This window comes from Bubalus kerabau, chromosome 6 (genome assembly GCF_029407905.1).
Source record: "Bubalus kerabau isolate K-KA32 ecotype Philippines breed swamp buffalo chromosome 6, PCC_UOA_SB_1v2, whole genome shotgun sequence".
Lineage (NCBI taxonomy): Eukaryota > Metazoa > Chordata > Mammalia > Artiodactyla > Bovidae > Bubalus > Bubalus kerabau.
The window spans coordinates 85,028,538-85,050,433 of record NC_073629.1 but is presented as its reverse complement, the minus strand read 5'-3'; the positions used below and the strand labels follow the sequence as shown (position 1 = coordinate 85,050,433).

Below are 21,896 nucleotides of genomic sequence, written 5' to 3'. Positions count from 1 at the left end.
TATAAGTTAGATTTGTTAGAGTAAAAGACAGTTTTTTCTTATTAAAAATCGCTGAAAGCTCCCTCTAGAAGGCATCGCATAGTACGCCGTTTAACTCTAGAAAAGATCCTGTCAGACAGGTATCACTATTCCCCTTTTTAAAGGATGACGAAATCAAGACTCAGAAAGAGCAAGTAACCTGTCCAAGGTCACGGGGCCACTCTTAGTGAAACAAGCTGCACTCCCTCGGACTAGCCTGGAGGAGGGATTTCTTTGATCCACGAATTCCCGAATTCCTGTATTTACTACCCCAATTCCCCACTCCCCAAAAGTTCATTCTCAGTGCCCTCGGGACTCCCTCTTCTTCTAACAGTTCCATAATTCTGGAGCTTAGAACTCAGACTCAGGAGCAGAGAGACGGCCCCCTGGACAAAACGGGGCCCTGCTTCTTCCCCTGAGTCGCTTTTCATGACCGGCAGTTTCTCCCCTTCTCCCTACTGCAATCTGGAACTCGCCTGTAGGTGGCGCCCTGATTCGCTCGGGGAACTTGAAGGGCGAGGACACCGGTCACCAGCGGCCTCCCCTCAAGGCCATTTTAAATAGTCCCTTGGCTGGCGCCCGGCACAGGAACCCTGGTAATGTGGACATGCCCTCCGCCCCCGCCCGGTCTCTCTTCCTCTCCCCCGCCTCGCCCCTCCCCTCCCGTCCCCTCCCTCCTCTGGCCGGTGCGGTGCGGGAGCAGTCTGTCTGCGCTTCCTCCGAGGTCGGGCTAGGGAGCGGATCTCCAAGCGCTCTAGGCCGAGCTTGGCGCTCCGAGGTGGTGCTTCGACCCTAGAGCCTGCGCCGGCCCGCCCCCTTCCCCCCTCCCCCACCCCCGGTGCTGCAGCTGTAGCGGGGGTGGAGGGATCGGGGGAAGACTGTGACCCGTGAATGCTGGGCGGGGCGGGGCAGCTTTAAAAACTTCTGAAAGGCCACGTTCAAAGCCTCCAGGGACCGAACTTGGGCCGGAAGGCGGTTTCCACGGAGGGGGCCTAAAAGGGGGCGGAGGGTGCACCTGCAGGGCCGGGAGCGCGCTGCCTGGGAAGAGGGTCTGGGTTCCCGGGAACCCTGAAGCCCGGGCCCGGCACTCGGCACCTGGCCCCAGCCTCCTCCGCTCCAAGCCCTCGCCCCCTCGGGGAGCCAGCGGCCCCTCCCGGGACCTTGCTTTCATCCTCCCCGCGGGACGGCAGTGGGGCGGGGTGGGAGCCTTTTTGGGCCGCGTGTTCCCTGCGGGGTCTTCCTTCCCTCCGGCCCCTCCTTAAGAACCAGAGGTTTCGCAGCAAAGTTGAATTCCCGGATTTTAATTCCAGTCCACCCGGGTGGGAGACGGCTGAGGAAGTGGGACTCCTACCCCCATAAAAATCACTGGGGAGGGTGAGAAGGAGGAGAAAACGAGAGGAGGGGGCCCACGCTGGGGGTGGGGAGGTGGGTAGAGGGTGGCCAGGGTCGCATAGTGGCGAATCGGATAGTGGTCTGGGCGGGCGGCGTCTGTGCGCCTCGGCTGTGCCATCTGGGGGGCACATCGGGAGGGGCAACCGCTGGCCAGGGCCGCTCTTGAACAGACAGCTGACGCGGTCCCTCGCGGGGCAGAGGGGGAAGGACTAAATGGATTTTCACTAGTATGAGGATCTCCAGGCCCAAAGTCCTTCCTATAGAGGCTCTTGAATTAATTAGGTAAATGATTTCCTTCATTGATAGTTTCTGAAGAAGACATTTTCTTGTACCTTCTGAAATTGAGCACTTTAGCCAGGTAGCAAATACAGGGAGGATCCCCTTAAGACGGTGTCCACTCCTGTGGTCTCTCGGGGTGTGAAGTGATGGGTGGGTTAGTGGGAGCACTTGGGGATACGTAGACATGGAATCGAACAAAGTTCGTGAGTTAGTTAAGGAAGAAAAAGAGCTACTGAAAATAGAGTCGCTTGAAAATAAACAACATAAAGTTTATTATTTTGCTTGGAGTCCTTTTCCTTGATCTGAGAAAGTAAAATAAGTGAGAATTCGGTTATTTTTGTCCAATTAGCATTTATTACATTTTCTCAAAGGTCTTGAAAGAATTATTTTAGTAAATTTTAAGAACAGTAGTGCTGGCATTACAGAGATGAGGCGAACCGATCGCTAGGCTCCAGGAGAGTTTAGCTGCAACGCTAACTCTTCAAATTTAGTGTCAACTTTACTTATTTTAAAAAAAAAAATAGGGCAACGTTTTTATTAACTCATAACTTTAGGAGGTAGGGAACAGTAAGAAGGAAAGAGACCTAAGGAAAAATAAAGCAATGAGAACAAAAAGAAACGAGATTGATTGTAACAGTCTGATCTTCAGTGAGTCCCAAGTCAGCATTCTAATACAGTGCACATTTCTGGTGGCCTTGACTTTACCTGCAATATTGGTGGGCCCGGTCTCTAAGCGCTTCCTAAGAAAGAACAAGCTTAAGCAAAATGTGTTCTCTTTTGTGAAGGTCTAGCACTTACTTAATGAAGTTGCTCCAACAGAAAAAGGGGTCCTCCTGCTCTCGGGTGACCTGAGCAGATTTCACTGCTGTAAAATCGGCAGGTGTGCGCAGCATCCGCAGCGCAAGAGCCCGGACCTGGTGAGCCAGAGTGCCGATGACCGGAGTACCTTGCCCTGGCATCTTAGCAGACAAGAACTGGCACGTTGAAACTGTCCATGTGATGGACAAAGGGATCAAGTTTCTTACAGACATGCCCACTTTGCAGTCCAACATTCTCCTGTATACAGGGTGAAAGCAACATTTTTATCCTTTAAGACTAAAATGTAACCTTTAAAAGGAGTTGAAAGCATGGTCAGGGCTCACAGGTCAAGTACAACTTATCTGGTAAAGAGCAAGAAACTTTGTAAAAGTTGGAATTGCCAGTCAAAGAGATAGTTTAAGATGCTACAAATAGCCTGGTCACCACAAGAGAACCAGAAATACTTGGGGGTGCATTTGTGTTTGTGAAGGGGGCAGGTAATTGAGACTTGGTTTGCTATTGTTTGAATGATTTGAGGTTTACGGAAAGCAGACCTTATTCTCATGAAGCTGGAAGGCTGTACTTTCTGGGCAAAATACTCTTGGTGATTTCACCCTCAGAGTTGTGGGGTCTAAGACCTTTGCAAGCACCCTTGACCAGAGAAATCACACATCTAGCAAACTGCAACTTTTCTCTTGAGTTCATTATACAAAATGCACAAACCTTGATTGTTAAATAATTTAGGTGGTGTTTTCTCTCAGAAAGAAAACTCCAGGGAGAATTTCTGGAGATAAGGGCTACATTAGAGCCCATTCCTTACCAGTGGGGCAGGGGGTCAGACAACATTCTGGCACAAACACACATCTTTGCCTGAACCGGCACCTACATTCCCACCCTGGGTGCACACACTGCCAGCTGAAGAACAAAAGTTTATCCACCCCAAGTGGATAAGGAGTAAGGCTTGATGCAGAGTTCAAACACAAATGCACAAAACACTAAAGGGCGCGGGGGCGGGGCGGGGGGGGGGGGCGCTTAACTCTGAGTGTTAAGAAGGGTTACCTCCAAGCAGCCAGGGACTTCCAGCAAGCAGTGAAAAAGAGCCCCAGAGGTCTGCAACCTGTCAGCTCCAGGGGTAGTCCCGCCAGCCCCACAATATCGGTGCTGTGGTTCAAAAGTTGGAAACTGCGGTTTTTAATTGAGTCAGGGTCCTGCCTCCCCGTTTCCTCTTCAGCGGCCCCGCTCGGTAAGCGGATTTGCTTTTCCATGCATCGCTGGCAAGTCGCTTTTAGGAAACCTAGCTTCTGCGAAACGTTTTAAACATGGTAATATATTGCAGCCTTATGAAATCCCCCTCCAGAAGTGCGTGAAAGAGGCTCTGTTTTCCTGAAGGATTTGGGGACTTTACTATCTGAGCAAAGGCTGGCTCAGAATCCTAGGAAGGCTTGGATTCACTTCACATCCACTCACGTGAAGGCAGCGTATTTTGTTTTTGGTTTTGTTGTTTGGTTTGGTTCTTAACGCCTAGAAGATTTTAAACTCACATAATACTCCCTCGAAAAGAGGTGGGGGGGACATTGAACGTGTTTCCTTCTCTCCAAGATACCCTAGAAGGTATTTGTCTGGGAGAAGCGATGCTGAGCTGGTGGAATCACCAATTAATATGGAGAACTAGGCCGTCTGGGCCAAGTTCCCCAGGCATGGAGACGCGGAGGGGAGGGGATAAAAGTCTCTCACAAGTCGCCACTAGGAAAGAGGGTGGCAGAGCAGAGAGCCCCTTCAAAAGTTCAGCTGTGCTGGGCGTCTGATCTTCCTTCCAAGACCGCTCTCCAGGGAGCCCCGCGGGTTTCAGCTTCCACTCAAAAGTAAGGGTTGGTTCTGCGGCGTCGCCCCCCTCCTATTCCTAGGGACCTGCCAGGCCGTTGACCGAGACCCGAGCGGCGCGGGGTCAGCCCCGGGGTCAGAGGGCGGCGCCGGCCGCTGCGCGCCTCGGTCAGCAGCCTGGCGGTCGTGACCTTGTTGATCAGCTCCTGCGACTCCTGCTCCGTCCCTCCGCCCGCCCTCGCCCCCGCCCCCTTCCAAGACCTGGAGCGGGGGATCCTCGACCTGTCTTTCCGGTCGGTGAGGACGGAGGGTAGAGCTGAAGGGATTTATTCTCAAATTCCCCCAATACCTCTGCAACAGGGGAAGTCCGCGGGCCACTGGGGACCGTGAGCAGTGAGGTCCTCGCGGGGACTCCGTGGAGGTCTCGGAAAACTATGCGAGGCCAGGCGCCGGCGGCTTGTGTTGCCAAGTTGCTGCGGAGGCGCGGAGGAATGAAAATCGCCAAGGTTCCCCCCATTGCCTCCGGAAAAATTTTAAAGTCCCTATATACTTTATATATATACAGGGACCTTGGGTTTCCTTTCGGCACCTTACAGAGCCTCTTTAGAGGGAGTGTGTCCATGATGGAGAGAGTGGGAGTCCCCACGGGCGAAAAGGAGGAAGGCAAACAGGTGTTATGAAAGGCAGCACACCCTCTTCTATTGATTTATTTATTTAGGAGATTGTGTTAATCAGATTGACAAAGTGGAGTCGAGCACGCACTAACTAGCGCTCGGAACACAACTTTTCTTCCTGCGCTTTCAGCAAGACGTCGTCTGGCTAACGAACTGAACCCGGCGCGTGCAGCCCTCTCAACTTGGAGTTGGACTTCACCCTCGGCGCCGCAGGTCTGCCAGCCCTGGATGGGGCGGTCTCTTCCCGGCTCCTGGTAGAACGATTAGTGCACCTGGGGCTTCGGGTGCCACGGGAAGGAAGAAGTGGGACCTTACTTTCCAACATGCAGTGACCGACGCCTGCCAGCTTCCACCTTGTTCTGGAAACACCTAATCTCCACTTCCTCTATAAAGCTTAACTACAGCTCGCCTCCAATCCCAAAATGCAAACCCTATCGGGATTGCTCCCTTAAGCATTCCTTGACTGTGACCCTTCCTAAAGCCTGGTTCAAGTCTGCACTCTAGGGGGTCATTAAGAGAGGAGGAAAAAGTCAGAATGTTGCTTTTCCCCTGTAAACTAATAATGACACGAAGGGAGCACGCCAGAGATTTGCAATTGTTTTGACCCCATAATTCAATGACAGAGACTAGGCCTGAGGTAACAAATTGTGTAGGAAAGAAAGTACCACAACAGAACAGGCAGAAACTGATTCCTTGCAAACTTCTACCCAAAGAAAGTATTGGCTTCCTACCACCTGGACAGTCAGGACACTCATTAATAAGGATGCACTCAACATATAGACCCGATATTACACATTTGCATTGCCCTGGTCAAGTGGAGGATTCTCCAACTTCACCACTATTGAATGTATGGGAATGGAGTTTGGTAGAGAATGTTTTGGTTCATTCTTAATAAAGACTGCTGTGCTCCCTGCTTTAAGCTGACATCATAAAAGCCTGATAAAGTGCTTAGAGGCCTTAGTTGAAATTCAGAAGCAGTTCAAAGATCCCTCTATTATATCTGCCCTTGCTTTCCCTGTATTTACACTGGAGTAATAATAACCTCTAACATTTATTGAGCTGTTGGTTACATGTGCCACGGTCTGTTCCCAGCACTTTAATATGATAACTCATTTATCCTGACAACAGCCCTATGAATTAGCTGCTATTATAATCCCCATTTTATAATGTGGGAAACTGAGGCGCAACTAAACTAAGCAATTTGGCTATGATTACTCAGCTGATGCATGTGAAAATTAGTTAGTGGTCTGGCCCTAGCACCCACACTCCTGACCACTCATGACACAGACAAGAGGAATGTCAAAGAGTGGTCTCTGCCTATGACCCTGCTTGGCGTTGTTTTTCGAAAAAATAGACGAGTAATTAATCTCCTTAATTCAGTCAATCTTGACAGCCAATATGGCGCAGAAGAACTCTTAGATCTACTAAAAACTTATTTTCTCTAAATTATCCAAGTAATTTAATGCATTTCACAGATTATAAACAAGAATGTTGAAAATTGTTCCAATCCCAAAATTATATTGGCTGATCCTTGAAAATAGTCTCTACCCCAAAAAATATAATTACAAGACTACAATGTCATTTTCAAAGAGCATTCATTATATACTATCTATACTTCAGAACTGGGACAATAGCAGCTCTTAATATAGACACAATCTTTATTGTTAAGAACTCAGGCATACTGGACTCATCACTTTCATCACCACCAGTTTAAATAGATGCCACCTGAAGAATGTGACCTCTTTTTCTCTCTACATTAAAACTTCTTCCCTGTACCCCATCATTATTCCCTCCTAGCTAAAATCATGTTAGTGCAGAATAAAAAGATCTTAGAAAGCATATCATTTACCCTCTGTGATTTTACAGATGAGAAAAGAGGGCCATAGCAAAAGAGACCTGCTCAAGTTCACAGACCAGGACTCCACTCTGAGTTCAATCCTTCTCCCAACCCGAATTCATCCTAAGAGTTCATAAAGGTATTTTCACTGACAGCATACTTTAAAAAAAAAAGTTTTAACAACTCTTTTTGACCCACGATATATAAAGAAGGGGCTGTCTTACGCCTTTCTTCCTTTCAGATGTGTTCCTGGAATGTCTTCACCAGATGTTTACCCAAGAAATTACAGTCGCAGAGTCTTCAACATGTGCGTGCATTTTGAAAGCAGCATTTAAGATCTGAACTCAATTTATGATTTTCTTTTCCTTATTAAAAAAATAAAAGGGTGGGGGCATGTTAGTTTTGCCTGCAAGTGAGTCTTTACCGAGTCTGTGTTAACGTCACTCACTTTCACTCTGCGACGTGCTAGTCTCACAGTCTAGTTTTGTTCAGACTTTATTTTGCTCCAAGCTCCCTTACAAGCCACTTGTCCACGCTGCAAAAGGTGGGGGTAGTGGTTGGGGTGAGGGGCTCTTTGGCTCTTTTTTCCCCCGGTTCCTATATGTGATGCAATCTGGAATCATTTCACTTGGCCCTCCGCGCGCGCAGAGACGCGCGCGCACACACACGCACACACGTGTACCATGCATGTGTGGGCCCCTATAGAACGGTGTAGTCGCGCGTTTGTGATTTAAAGTGGCAGGACCGAGAGCCGGACTGAAGTCGTGAATTATTTTGCGTGATCAATCAGCCCGATCGTCTGCACACTGTACTGGCATTATTCACCCGAGTGCTCGGCGGTTACGGCGGACGTGCACTGCGGCAAAAACGTCCTCGGAGCCGCTAATTTTGTGGCCACTGCGGCGGCCGCGGCGGCGGCGGCGGCGGCGACGGCTTGGGGGCGCGAGCACAGATTGATTTTTCAAGATCACGTCTCCTTCAGTGCGGGTCGCCAAATCGAATCGAGTTGAAGCCTCACTGGATGCATGCGGATTAGGTTTTGTACCTGAGATTGTTAAAATCCATTTTTTTTTTTTTATTCCTTTAGAAAGACGAGCAGAGCCGTTAGTGCAGGAAAGGAGATACACCTTTTCTGTTTTATTTTCCTTTTACGTTTAGGGGGAAAAAAATGAAAATGGCTACCACCGGTTCTTGAGCATAGGGGAGGCCAGACCTTTGCAGACTGGGAAATGATGCTCGAAATCCTTTCTTCCTTCCATCCCTCCCTCCCTCGCCCTCATCCTCTGCTCTGAGACAGCCTAGGGAGAAAAATGGTCATATGCACTTGCGCGGGTCATTTGTCCTCACTCTCTTTTCTAACGACAACTAGTTACCTTTTTTGTTTTTTCTTTTGACAAACTGATCCTTTTTATCTGGTTTCAAATTTTTAATAAAACGTGTCCGGAACATGTTTGATTTGTCTTCTGCTTAGACACCCAGCCTTGCAATGGTTGCAAAGCGGCAGGGTGGGGGTGGGGGCAATCTCCGACCGGATCTGTAGAGCTCACCTGGGCTGCAGACACAGCCCAGTGGTTACCCAGACTTTTGCGGAGGGGGAAGGCGGGTGGGAAGGCTAATTAATAAACTAGTTACCAGATGTGTATTGATGCCTGCGCGTTTTTGAAAAGCACATCCAGAATTTCACGTGCTCGTGATTGTATTGCTCTTCCGAGCATATGGATCACCCCAGACCAATCATTTACATTTAAAATGTGGGGTTCGAAAGACAGGAGAGACGGTTTGGCGTCGCACTTTGCAGGATAAAACCTGAGTATCTCTCCAGAGGGTGGGAAACCTTTTCCATTCCTGAAGGTGGCATGGACCTATTTATCCCGGATTTTTACTTCTCCCCGAAGCAGCAAAGCAGGTCCTATTTGCCAGATTCGGAAAATAATTTCGGTGTCTATATGTAATGACACAATGTTGCATAATAATAACTTAAGCAACCGTGCTTTTGTTTACGGTGATGTAACTTTCCCAAAGTTTGTTCGCAGCTTTAAAGGGTTTAAGTGCAGAGCAGAATGCCTGTGAGCAGCTGCCCTGAAGAAAGTGAGCGTGATTCAGCCCTCCGGTTTGGGATCTGCAGTTCCCATCTTTAGCTGCAATCCCAACTTGTAGGTCCCGGGAGCAGGGTGGAAGGCAGAGGCAAAGCAGAAGACTTGGCTTTACCTGATAAAGTCTGCCTGAATTGTCCACGACTTGGAAGAATACTCCTGTTCAAAGCAAATTAAAAAGTCAGAGGCAGCAGTGCTGAGAAAATCCAGCTCAGTTAAATGGGAGCATATAACATAGTTGAAATACAGCTTTTTAATGAGCGTGTCTCAAGTAGTAAAAATGAGTGCAAATGAATTCAAAACCAACCACCCCATTTGCTCCAACATTTCAAACATACTGAGTCTGTCATGTGTTCCGGCTGCTGTTTCACAGCCCATGATGTGTAGACAGTGCACAGTTTCTACATTATAATGACTTGGAGATAAATGAGTGTTTTAATTCAGTCATTAGAGACAAATGAAAGTAGGTTATACATCTAGGTCCACAGAAAGGCGGCCTAGCAACCCAGAGGAAGCCCATACTCTTCCAGACAGCAACACCTCCACTGTCCTTTTTTCTTAAAGACCCGGACTGCAGGGCCTCTGAGTTGGGCATGAGTCTGATTTATAACTATAAAAGTGATAGACCAAAATGTATTGGTTCACACATGGACATGGATGTATGAAAACTAACAAATAAGTCTTTGTTAGCTATTAGGCAGGGCTGTAAACTTGGGAAATGCATCCCTAAAGTTTATCTTAATTAATACTTTTTGTGATTAATACTCTTCTGTACAACCTTGATTCGCCATTTACAGAGACCCTATTCAGGCAGGAAAGTTAGTTTTTAAAACTTTTGTGGTATCAAAGTTGTTTTTGTTTTTTTTTTTTAAGGGGAAAAATCACAAATCAAGCTCTCTTATATGTTATAGGAAAAATTAGTAAAATTCTTAATGTGTTGTTGTTTTAGAATTAAAGTCAACAGGCATCTCCTTTGATGAAAATAAATATCTGAATACTATTTGCATTAATTATGGTGTTTTCTTAATTGATCATGTTTTTATTTTCAAAGTAACTATTTCTGATAGTGAAAAACTTCAGATTTTCTCATAATGGGATTGTGGGGTTGCTCTATCAGTGAAGTGCTTTTAAATTTTCAATTTAGATTGTTATGTTAAACTTTCATATCATGAACTGTGAGAACATAAAGTTTTTTTTAGTTGTCTGTTTTTGTTTTTGATGTTAAAGTTAATTCTAACTATTTTATCTACAGTTCATGAAAGTCTATTACTATTGCACCTAGCATATCCATTAAGACACATAGTAAGTAATGCTATGTAATACATTTTTTTAGAAAAATTAAAGCAAAGGACATGAGCAAATTGAGACAACTGGAATGATCAAGTAACAATATCACAGCAATACAGACACTTGTAAAATTATATATTTGAGTCATTATTCACATTCAAATTTACAAAAGAAAAACGAGGAGAATGAGTTTTTATAAGCCTTTCCAATTAACACTTAGCTGGGGAATAAACAGGTGTCTGTGTCACTGTTATCCACTAAGAAAAACTCTTTTCGTGGTCACACTATACCCTCCCCCCAAATTCAAATAGTATTTTAACAAGTACTGATACTGACCTTGCAATGAGTCTTTCAACTATCTGTAATATATAAAATTCAACTGTATAGAAACTAAACTGAACACGAATTGTTATGTTTTAATACACTTTGAAGCAAGTGTCATGCATATCATGTTTTCAGGTCTTACTCAAATACTATGGTTCTACATAAGAATGTAGGGTTTACTGCAATCTGATATTCAAATAGAGACTTTGAAAAGTTAGTCCTACTAACATAAGGATTAGGTTTGGAAGGAGAGCAGTGAGGTAGGATGTACCTTGCTATTTGGTACAATGTCATGTGTCATATGTTTTGAATGACCTGGAGAAGGTATTCTGCTCTGGCCTTCTGGCAAATAAAGTAACCCAGCCTTGCGAAGAGTCACTTGCCTCTTTGAAGACCAGATCATCACTTACTTGTCCCGAGTCCATAGAATATAACGGAGTGCCAGGCTACCGCAGCATCCAGTAAATGTTTCCCAGGCTTGAATTTATTTGATAGTTCTTAATTTTTGACAGTAAGTGTAAATTTAGGGAGTGGATAGGCTTAGTAGAAATACTTTGGCAGAAAATCAATTCGGAAAATTTTGTTTCTATCTGTTATCTCGTGACAAATTAAAATATATTTGATTTATTGTTAACTTTATAGCTCTTGGGCGGGCTAGCAAACTAATAGGAAAAATGTTAAAACCAGAAACACTTACCATTCTTTGGCTTCTTTCTTGAAGCACTTCTTTTTTCAATATACCAAAAGCATACCATGTACCATACAAACTTTAATTTCCCGGCTCTTGGCCTGGCCCTGCTTGCTACAAGCTGGCCATTTCAAGCATCCTCGCCAGACTAAAGCACTCTTTATAATTGGTTCTCCTTGCTCTCATTTTGGTTTTCTTTAACACAAAGTAAAAATTATGCCAAACTGCCAAAATTTATTGAAGGCAAATGCCATTCTTTCCAGCATTACTTTACTAAACAAGGCATGAGTGATTGAATGAATCTTAATACCTGCAGTAAACCAAGGCATTATTCTTGCATATTAAAACTCAGAGTATTTTTCCAAACAATTTGTTTTGCATTTGTGTGATCTAAAATAGAACTAAGATCTAAGAACTCCTTTTCTTCACCCATTAAAAATAATGGCCTTCAGGGATCATTTGTTGTCTTCATAGATATACAATCTGCTGATGCAGCATAACACATAACTTTCAGAGTGAAGAAAATGAGGTATATAAAAAAAGGAAAACAGCATCACTGTGTATTTTTATGATTTTAGAATACTACATTATTTATATAAAGAATATTATATAAAGCCAGAAGTAGACTATTTGCATCCCAATTAAGGAAAAACTCCACTTAATTATATATGAGTTTTCTAAAGTTTTCTCATGAAATATGAGTGATATTAATATGGTGATATTTAATTTTTTTAACATTGTAGATAAAAGGATAATAATTCTGATCAGAACATCTTTAAAAATTTCTTTAATGTCATAGTTCTACCATATTAATTGGCAAGCTAATGACCTGAAGACACTACATGATGAGTAGTTTTCATGGTTCAGGGGAAACGGTGGACAAATACTTTTCAGTGTAAGGAGAAGTTTAGTACAGTATTGTTTTCCAAGATGAAATAAGTTTGATCTAAATGTCTTTTGTTCCAAGTTAGGTTCTGGGACATCTTGACTACTTTTCCCACCGTTAAAGAAAAACACAGCAAAGCAGAGAAAGAATAGGCAACTTGTTTTGAACACCTACAGTCCGTTCTCTATATTGTTGTTGGTTAGTGTAAGTTTTTTAAAACAAAGACTGATCTTGTTACTACCTTAAGCTCTTCAATAGCTCCCCATTAATGTCAGGATAAAGTGCAAAATCTTAAAAGTTGGTCACTCAGCCTAGAGTGTTCTGACCCATATTTACCCCTTCAGCCTTCTCTTGGTACCTGCCTTTCCACTAGTTCACAGTCCATTTTATTTCTTTTTTCAACTATTACCCCAGCCTTCCTTCTCCCCATTCCCATTCCCCTTGGATAAGTCCTGTTTATCTTTAAGAGAGAGAGAGAGAAAAAAAAACTGCTCTGACATTCAAAAAGCATTTCCAAAATAAATGAAGAATGGAATGGATGAACTCATATACCAAAGAGAATATGCAGAATTAGAGACTTTTAGAATTTCAAAGGACCTTAGATATCAACTAACTTAAAAACATCTTTTTCAAATGGGCAAACTGAGAGTGGTCCTGAAAATTCAAGAGACTTTAAAGATTACATAGCTAATAGGAGAAGTGAGAATAGAATCCAAGATTCGTGATGCTCATGAAAACAACTCTGTAAATGAACTGTCATTAAATAATTTGTTCAATTTTCCCCCAAAGACAAACTAAAATTCCCATTTCCTCCTCAAAAAATTAAAAATAGAATTACTATATGATTCAACAATTCTAAGTATATACCCAAAAGCATGGAAAGCAGGGACTCAAACAGAAATTTATACACCATGTTTTTAGCAGCATTATTCACAAAACCCAAAAGGTGGAAACAATCCAAGTTTCCATCGATGGATGAATAGATAAACAAAATATGGTACATACTTATAGTGGAATATTATTCAGCCTGAAACAGGAAGGAAAATCTTATACATGCAGGACCATGCATGAATTTTGAAGACATTATGCTAAGTGAGAGAAGCCACTCACAAAAGTGCAAAAACAGAATCATTATTCTTAGATAAGATTCCTAAAGTAGTCAAGTTCATAGAGGCAGAAAGTAAAACAGTGCTTGTTAGGGACTGTGGGGTGAAGGGAACAGGGAGTTACTATTCAATGGATACAGAGTTTCAGTTTGGAATGATGAAAAAAGAGATGGATAATGATAAGGGTTGCACAACAATGTGAATATACTTAATGCTACTGAACCATACATTATAAAATGGATAAAATGGTAAATGTTATGTATTTTACCACAATTAATTTTTTAAAAAGATTACCATTTTCCTAATGGATCTACCAGTACAGTGTCAGATTGTACCCTATCTCCTTACCCTTGACACACACAGGCATTTTTTTTTTCCTGTGATATTTATGGTTAACTCATAATTCTGATTCTTAGCCTATTAACTGCACTTTGAAGCAAGTCACCTACTTATTATTGCTAGTGTATCCAACACAATAACAACAATCCCAACTCTATACATTTCTTTGCTGGAGTTCCCTTTGCTGATTCCAGTTTTGTGTGTTTTTTTTTTAACTTTACAATATTGTCTTGGTTTTGCCATACATCAACATGAATCCACCACAGGTATACATGTTTTAAGTCACTTAATGAAAGAGAAAGAAAGGTCAAGGGAGGCTGGAGAGCTCTGAAGGGATAGAGGATGGATGGGAGAGTGTGAACTCAGTATCCATGCCAACTGGGTTGTCCAGTTCCTATTTCCTTCCTATCCATACTATCTTGGGGGGAATGGGATGTTATCTTAAGAGTGAGTGTAAAAAACCCTAGGGTCAGGACTTCCCTGGTGGTCCATTGCAGGGGATGTGGGTTTGATTCCTGGTCTGGGTACTAAGATCCTACAAACTGAGTTTAAAAAAGAAGATGAAAAGAAAAACCCCAGGCTAAAGGGGCCAACCTCAATTGGTTTCTCCTTTGTCGCTGATGTTTTGGACCTATAGACACTGATGTCAGACCAGGTACATCCTAATTTAGCAGTATCCAGAGCACTAGTTCCACCAGCCCAGGGCACTCTAGCTAATAGTTCAGGAGTTTTAGAAGCAACACACTCCCTCTGTCCTTATGCTGGCTGGAGTCTTACCCAGGGATTGAGTATATGGTTCTGTGTCTCATAGTGAAGCTTGTCCTCTTTACAATACTGGTTTGTGTACATGTATGGCAGCGGTGGTGATGCTGGTGGTGAGAGCTTATGTGTTAAAATCTTGCAGACCTCAGAATGTCTGTGTTGCTTTTGAATAACTTTTCTTGAATTTGCATTTTATAATGATATGAATATTACATATTTCATACGTTTTTACCTTTTCTTTTTTAAACTGACAAGGAAACTCAAAGTCGAAATTGCAACTCAACCCTAGATAAGTACGTAGAGTCTCACTGTATGTATCCTGGATACTAACTTCGGCCTTGACTTTACCTTATTTCTATGTTAACAGTTTCTTTCTCTCTCTCTCTCTCCCCCCATATATATATATGGGCTTCCCTGGAGACTTAGATGGTAAAGAAACTGCCTACAATGCAGGATACCTGGGTTCGACCCCTGAGTGGGGAAGATCCTCTGGAGAAGGAAATGACAACCCACTCCAGTATTCTTGCCTGGAAGAATTCCATGGACAGAAGAGCCTGGTGGGCTACAGTCCATGGGGTCACAAAGAGTCAGACATGACTGAATGACTTTCGCTCACTTTGGAGATATATTGTGTGTGTGTCTACATACAGTTATACAGACAGAGATAAAGAGAGATACACACATACACATCCCTACTCAAAAACATTTCTGAATAGAGTCAGAATAAATATGACCAACTACATATCCATGTTCTTTATTCTGTGCTGTATGATAAACCACTGTTGGTGGGACAGGCCTTCATAGAACAGAAACCTAAATTTTTGTACAGTTTCACACTCATGATTTCATTGAATCCTCACAAAACTTCAATATGTAAGCAGGGCTGATGATACTTAAACATTTTTCAGAGAAGGAAGCCAGAGGGAGAGGTTGAACTGTCTAAGGCCACAACGAGCAGAGACTAGAAAGCCAGATCCATTCACAGCTCTTCACACGAATTTGCAGTTCTAAACAGCTGCTCTCACCCCACCCTCATTTATTTTTCCTGAAAATTATCACTGAACTGTCTGAACACGTTTAGGTAAATCTTTTAGGTACCCGCCTGGATTTTATAGTCGTCCATTCGATTTAGATAATTAACCGTTTTCTTTCTCCTCTCAGATTCAAGAGCAGTATTTCTTCACTTTCCCAGGCCTCTTTTCAACTTTGATATCAGAGATAGTTATTCACTCCTTTCCCATTCCTGCAAAATATCCTTTGCATGATGTAATGAAACTGGCACTGAACTGAGGATTAATTCTTTACCAGCTGTAAGACCATGAGCTTCACTCGGCTAGTTTCAGTTTTATCATCTGTAAAACGTGGTGGCAGGGGACTTCTGAGTTCCCCTTCCCCTTTCCTTCTGTGAACTGGGTACTTTGCTACCTTCACTTTAGTTATGACACAGATTTCCTCTCTCTGGTTAGCCCAGCAGCTCAGTTGTGCGACACCATCTTTGGTATTGAGGAATTTCTGCAGTTTATCACGGTGTGTATCTATGCTGCTCAATTGCAGGTGTGCCCAACTGCTCAGTCATGTCCAACTCTTTTGCAACCCCATAGGCTGTAGCCCGCCAGGCTCCTCTGTCCATAGGATTTCCTAGGCAAGAATACTGGAGTGGGTTGCCATTTTCCCCCTCCAGGGGATCTTCCCAACCCAGGGATTGAACTTGTGTCTCCTGCCTTGGCAGGGAGACTCTGTACCACTGAGCCACTGGGAATAAGAAGGATGGGTCTAGGGTGGAGGAAACAAAGAGCTGTTATTCAGTGGGTGTTAAGTTTCAGCTATGCTAGATGAATAAGTTCTAGAGATCTGTAGAATACAGTGCATATAGTTAACAATACTGTACTGTGCCCTTCACGATTTAAGAGGTTAGACCTCAAGGTAAATGTTCATACCACAAACAAAAGTGGAGGGGCACAAGGAAGCTCTGGGAGGTGTCGGATATATCTATTATCTTGATTGTGGTGATCGATCATGGGTGTTGGTATATGGCCAAGCTCATCAAACTGTATACATTAAATACGTGCAGTTCTTTGTATATCAATTATATCTCAATAAAGCTTTTCTATTTTTTTAACAATGGATCCATGTGTTTGCCTTTGATTATGATTAGAGCCCTCTAGTACTTAAAAAAAATTGAAGCCTGAACTTCTTCCTAAGTCAGAAATCATAGCTAGAGCTTTGGAGAGGAATGCTAAATGAATTGGACTGTTATCAACCACTCACCAAGTGAATGACCTTGAGTGACCACTGTGGTTTCCTGAGCCTTAGTTTCCTCAATTGTGCGGTTAGAATGACAATGGCTGACCCACCTAGAAGGAAAGGTAAAGGTGAGAATGTGTGTGGAAGGTCTGTGAAAAGCAAACTCAACGTCCTACTATTTTATTACTTAAAATTTCCATCCAGTGATAATGCCATGTCTTGCAACAGCCATACTCCTGGCCTTGTGTTTTATCAGACTGAAAGGTTGGAATGCCCACCATTTGTTCATCTATTCATTCACATGTGAATTTGCCCAACATTCATTGAGGATCTACTATGGCCCTTTGCTTATAGGAATCCAGGAAGGAATGAAGTCATCGCGCTTCCAAGGAGCTCATGGTCTAGCAGACAAATGGACAAATAAATAATTGATATACAAACTGATGGGTCTTCCCTGGTGGCTCAGACAGTAAACAATCTGCCTGCAATTTGGGAGACCGGGGTTCAATCCCTGGGTCTGGAAGATTCCCCAGAGAAGGGAATGGCTACCCACTCCAATACTGTTGCCTGGAGAATTCCATGGTTAGATGAATCTGGCGAGCTACAGTCCTTGGAGTGCAAAGAGTCAGATATGACTGAGTGACTAACACTTTCATACAAATTTATATACAATGTGAAGAGAGAGCTGTCCTAAAAATGAGTATAAGACACTAGAGATCATGCTGGAGGGACGGATGGATTCTGCCAGCGGAGTTAGGAAGTAGTATTCGGTTCTTGAAAAAATGAGTGGAACTCATTTTTTAAGGGATTTCTAGACAGAAAAAAATCACACAAAGGAAGAGAGGAATGAACATGTATGCTATGTTCAGAAAATGATGAGAAGAGATGAGTTATTTAGTGTGTTGGGATGAGCAGGTCACAGAATTGAGGCAAGAGCAGAGTCTGGAAAAGGAGGCTGATAATAAAAGCAAATGTAATCTGTACCAAGTTGGGGGAAAACCATAACATCTTTATAGAGAAAATTATCCAAAGATCTCATGAGATTATTTTGTAATCTTGATTATTAGTTGTAGTAAATGCTAGGCTGCTATATCAGAGACCTCGGAACCAGAAGTTTAAATTCGATCTAGGCTACAGGAGCAACTTTGCTCCCTGAGATCACTTAGGGACCAAGGTCCTTCCATCTTGCCGCTCTCTTGTCTCTGAGGGTGCAGTCCTGCTCTTTGTCATTGAAGTCTGGTCTCTGACATGGCCTCATGGAAGCCCTTAGAGAGGCCAAAAATTTACACAAGTTTCTTTTAAGCAAGTAACATGGAACTTGCACTCAGCTATCCTGCTTCCATCCTACTGAGAAGAACTTAATCATGTGTCATCCCTATCGGAACTGGAGGCTGGAAAATATAGACTCTAATTGTTCATCTATGTACCCAAAAGTAGAGAACAGATTTAGGTGGGGACAGTAGACTGCCACAACTTGCTTATTTGGAAGCCTCTTCAAATTCTAGATTTAAATTTGCTTCTAGTATTTATCCTTTATATTGCCGTGTTATGTATTATCCTTTATATTGCCATGTTAGACCTCTAAATGCCAGTGTTCATTACTTACCCTAAAAAGTTCTTTGGATGATCTAGGATTTACCCAAGCAAATCAAGAAAATGTGAATTATACCTTTGTGTTCAACATTCAATTTAGTACAGACATTTAAAGTTATTATTAGAAAAATATAGTGATTCTGAATTATCTTTCTATTCTGCAAGACTCTGATGTTCTAGTCTCCATATCAATGCCCTGCAAGAGGATTAGGTTTTTATTTGGGTCAACAAAGCAAAATTCCTGGAAGAGCCTACTATTTTCAAGGCATAAAGCCAGCCTATGTGGAAACGTGAGGCTCTCAAATGGGTTGACAACTCAACCAACCTATTTAAGGTACAGCTGTTTTTCAATGGGGCTGAAGTTACTAGAACACAAACTCAGGGAGTGGAAAGAGCTAATAGAGAGTAAACAGTCAATCTATGTGAGCTACTGTTATGGTTGCTGTTATTATTTTTAAACTATTTAATATTGTAGGTTTAAGGATATAGAAGTAGCAATTTGCGAGGTGGGGGAGGTAAGAAGAGCTTCTTTCACTAACAGATCTTAAATGTCATGTAGATATTTGGACTTTGGGAAGAATGTGGAAACACTGCACTCTTACGTTGTCCCTATTGATCAAAGTCCCTGAAATGAATGTGAATGATGTGTCTCTCGCTTGCTTCCACACCTCTCTCCTACTCTCTACTCTTCCCTCCTTTGTTCTCTTGCTCATTCATTTCTTCTGTGCTATAGTTCAAGACTTCATCTTCTCTCGCCTTGTTCTAACTGGTCTCTTTGCCTCCACTGCTACCGTGATCTTTCTAACTTGCACATCTTACCTTGCCTATCTTTTGGTTAAACACCTTTGAGGCCTCTCCAGTCCCTCAAGCAAAATTCATAAGGCTCTCCACCATCTTGCCTCTGTCTGCTTTACCAACTACATCTCTAGTTACTAGCTAGTGCAATGAGCCACAATCGAACCCCACCCGATTCTCTGGCCCATTGCATACGCTGATAGCACCGTGCTCTCCTAGACAGGAGTACTCTGCCTCTCAATTGTTCACCTGACAAATGCATACTTTTAGCCCAACACTAATGTCACTTTTTTTTTCTTTTTATCTGTACACCCAAGCAAGATCAGTCATCTGTATTCCTACTGCCCTTTATGTATATCTAAGTTAGAGATGGCACTTACTATATTGTTATTTACCTTTATGTCTTGTCTCTGCCATTGGACTGAAAGCTTCTTGGAGGCAGGGATAATATCTTATTCTCTGTTTCCTTAGCTCTTAACACATTCAGTGTACCCAGAATACGGGTGTATGCATGTGTGCACAGCGCATGCTCAGTCACTCAGTCATGTTTGACTCTTTGCAACCCTATGAACTGTAGCCCATCAGGCTCCTCTGTCCATGGGACTTCCCAGGCAAAAATACTGGAGTAGGTTTCCATTTCCTCCTCCAGGACATCTTCCTGTCCCAGGGATTGAACTTGTGTCTCCTGCATCTCCTGCATTGGCAGGCAGACTCTTTACCACTGAGCCACCCGGAAAGCTCACCTAGAACATTATAAATATTAAACAGTAATAGTATTATTATAGCTACCTTTATTGGCCACACATATTGTAGTAATTTACATATGGTATCTGAATATGTACCATTTTTCAAAGGAGGGATCTAAAACTTACCAAGGTTAAATAATTTGCCTGGAGTCACATAGTAGGCACTTACTTGGTGGCTCAGTGGTAAAGAATCCACTTGCATTGCTGGAGACTGCCTGCAATTCAGGAGACGCAGGTTCAATCCCTGGGTCAGGAAGATCCCCTAGAAGAGAAAATGGCAACCCACTTCAGTATTCTTGCCTGAGAAATCCCATGGACAGAGGAGCTTGGTGGGCTGCAGTTCATGGGGTCAGAGTCAGACATGACTTAGCGACTGAACCACCACCACCACCACACATAGTAGGACCAACATTAACACCTAAGTTGGATTCCAAAGCCTATACTGTGTTGTTGTTGACTAGACGAAGATATAAAAGATTACTTTGGAACTGGTGCTAACCAGTGCTAACATTAGACCAAGTTAATGAAGTACAGACATTATACACAAAACTCACTGTTACCACCTACTGACAAGGCCTGGTTTGCTTAAAATTAGTAATTATTCAGGCCACAGCATCTACCGAGCAATGCAATACAAGTTGATACCTCTTGTGCATTTCAAAGGCTCTTAGCTCTTGATAAAACAGACCTCCATTCTCACAATAAGTCCATGTCCTATTTTATAGGTGTTATGTAACCGTCTCAAGATCACATAGCGTAGCACCAGCCAAACGAGGCCTAGAAATTTTTTGATTACTTAAAAAATTATTTTTTTTCTTTTTACTTAAGCCACTATATCTCATCAAGTGTGTTTCTAAGGTGAAAGTGGTATGCCAAGTGGAAATGCTCAGTGGATTAAATGCCACAGACTTTCCAGAGCTAGACAATATTTGAATCTATCAGAGTCGGACCAGAACAGCAAATCCTGTGTAATACCAAGGGCAGCCACGGTACTTTACCTCCCAGCAATGCTTCATTAGTTAGCTAGTTGTAAAGTGTTTAAGTCTAAAGCCAAAAATGTGGTCCAAAATAAAATAGGAAGTTTCTCTAACCTCTAATTTAACTGTGCAAGGTCCTGTTATTAATTAATTAGGTAACTTTACCAAGGACAGTTAAGAAAATCAGACAACTGCCAGGTTGCTTCCTATTCCTCTTGACTTCTTATTGGATAAATTTTATCAAGTGAGCTAAGCACACATTTTTCTGTAACTGTTATTCAGTAAAAATGTATTAAGCTACTTAACTGATGCAAAGCAAACACATTAAAAAAATAATAATAATAATAGGCCAGTTGTGAAGCTTTCCACTTAAAGGGACACCCTACCCCATACACACACCACCATTGAACCAATGGCTTGTTTATTGCTTGAAACAAACACATAAAAGATTGACATTGAAATAACCTGATTACATGATCTTAAAGAGTCTGGTTTAATGATATAAGATGAATCAGTGAGATGGAGGACTTAATAATCCAATAACTGTGTTTTAACGCCTCTCCCCTATATATGTGGAATGTCTTTCAGCTCTTCTTTTCGGGGGATGGGAGGTGGAGGGCTGTATTAAACTTTGTGGAACCCAAGCTTTTTTTTTTTTTTTTTTTTTAAGGATATTGACAAATTAGACCCTTGCAATTAAGTTAGAATTTCACTGCATCTCTTGCTTTAAAGGAACAGCTTTATTCTTGAGGGAGCCCACCTAACAGTTTTATGTTCAGCCATCTGCAGGGCAGAGCCAATGCCTTTTTCTTTCTGAATCTGGAGTAGAAGCTTTATTTCATTGTGAGTTCTCTGTGCCATTTTGCACTCTCTTGATTTAATGAACCAAAGAGGATCTTTAGCTCTTGGTCTACACCAGTGCAAATAAAGGTTAAATCTCTCACTAACCATCCTGAACTAGCCTAATAACTCACGAGAGACTACAGAAAAAGAAACCGAGAAAGCAGGTGTGCAGACTTGATTAAAACGTGCGAAACCCGCACAACCGCAGGCAAAGGTACTATATCGTCACATCTCCCTAGTACCGGCTGCGAGGTCCTCAAGCGGGGGAACTCCTACTGCGCCAAAAACACCATCCAGAGAGCCGGGCCTAGTAACACAGGGGCTTTCTTCCGAACGGTGTCCCGACCGGAGCTTGCGCTGAATGCCGGGGCTCCTATTGGCCACACGCCGTGGG

General features: G+C 42.9%; 2 long non-coding RNA genes across 5 annotated transcripts; one reads left to right on the top strand and one right to left on the bottom strand.

Annotated features, from left to right (window-relative positions):
- Window positions 1–557: 557 nt before the first annotated feature.
- On the top strand, window positions 558–7,662 carry LOC129655356 (uncharacterized). 4 transcript variants are annotated; one of them, XR_008715919.1, is made up of 4 exons: window positions 558–614; window positions 5,027–5,195; window positions 6,849–6,958; window positions 7,061–7,662. It is a non-coding gene; the product is annotated as an uncharacterized LOC129655356 (long non-coding RNA). The 4 variants fall into 4 exon arrangements; XR_008715922.1 differs by lacking the exon at window positions 558–614 and adding an exon at window positions 3,619–3,730 and having other exon boundaries at window positions 5,113–5,195; XR_008715920.1 differs by lacking the exon at window positions 558–614 and adding an exon at window positions 4,086–4,349.
- LOC129655357 (uncharacterized) lies at window positions 5,129–21,819 on the bottom strand. Its single transcript, XR_008715923.1, has 5 exons — window positions 21,745–21,819; window positions 19,852–19,944; window positions 16,573–16,658; window positions 7,044–7,184; window positions 5,129–5,260 (listed from the first exon to the last, which is right to left on the bottom strand). It is a non-coding gene; the product is annotated as an uncharacterized LOC129655357 (long non-coding RNA).
- Window positions 21,820–21,896: the final 77 nt, after the last annotated feature.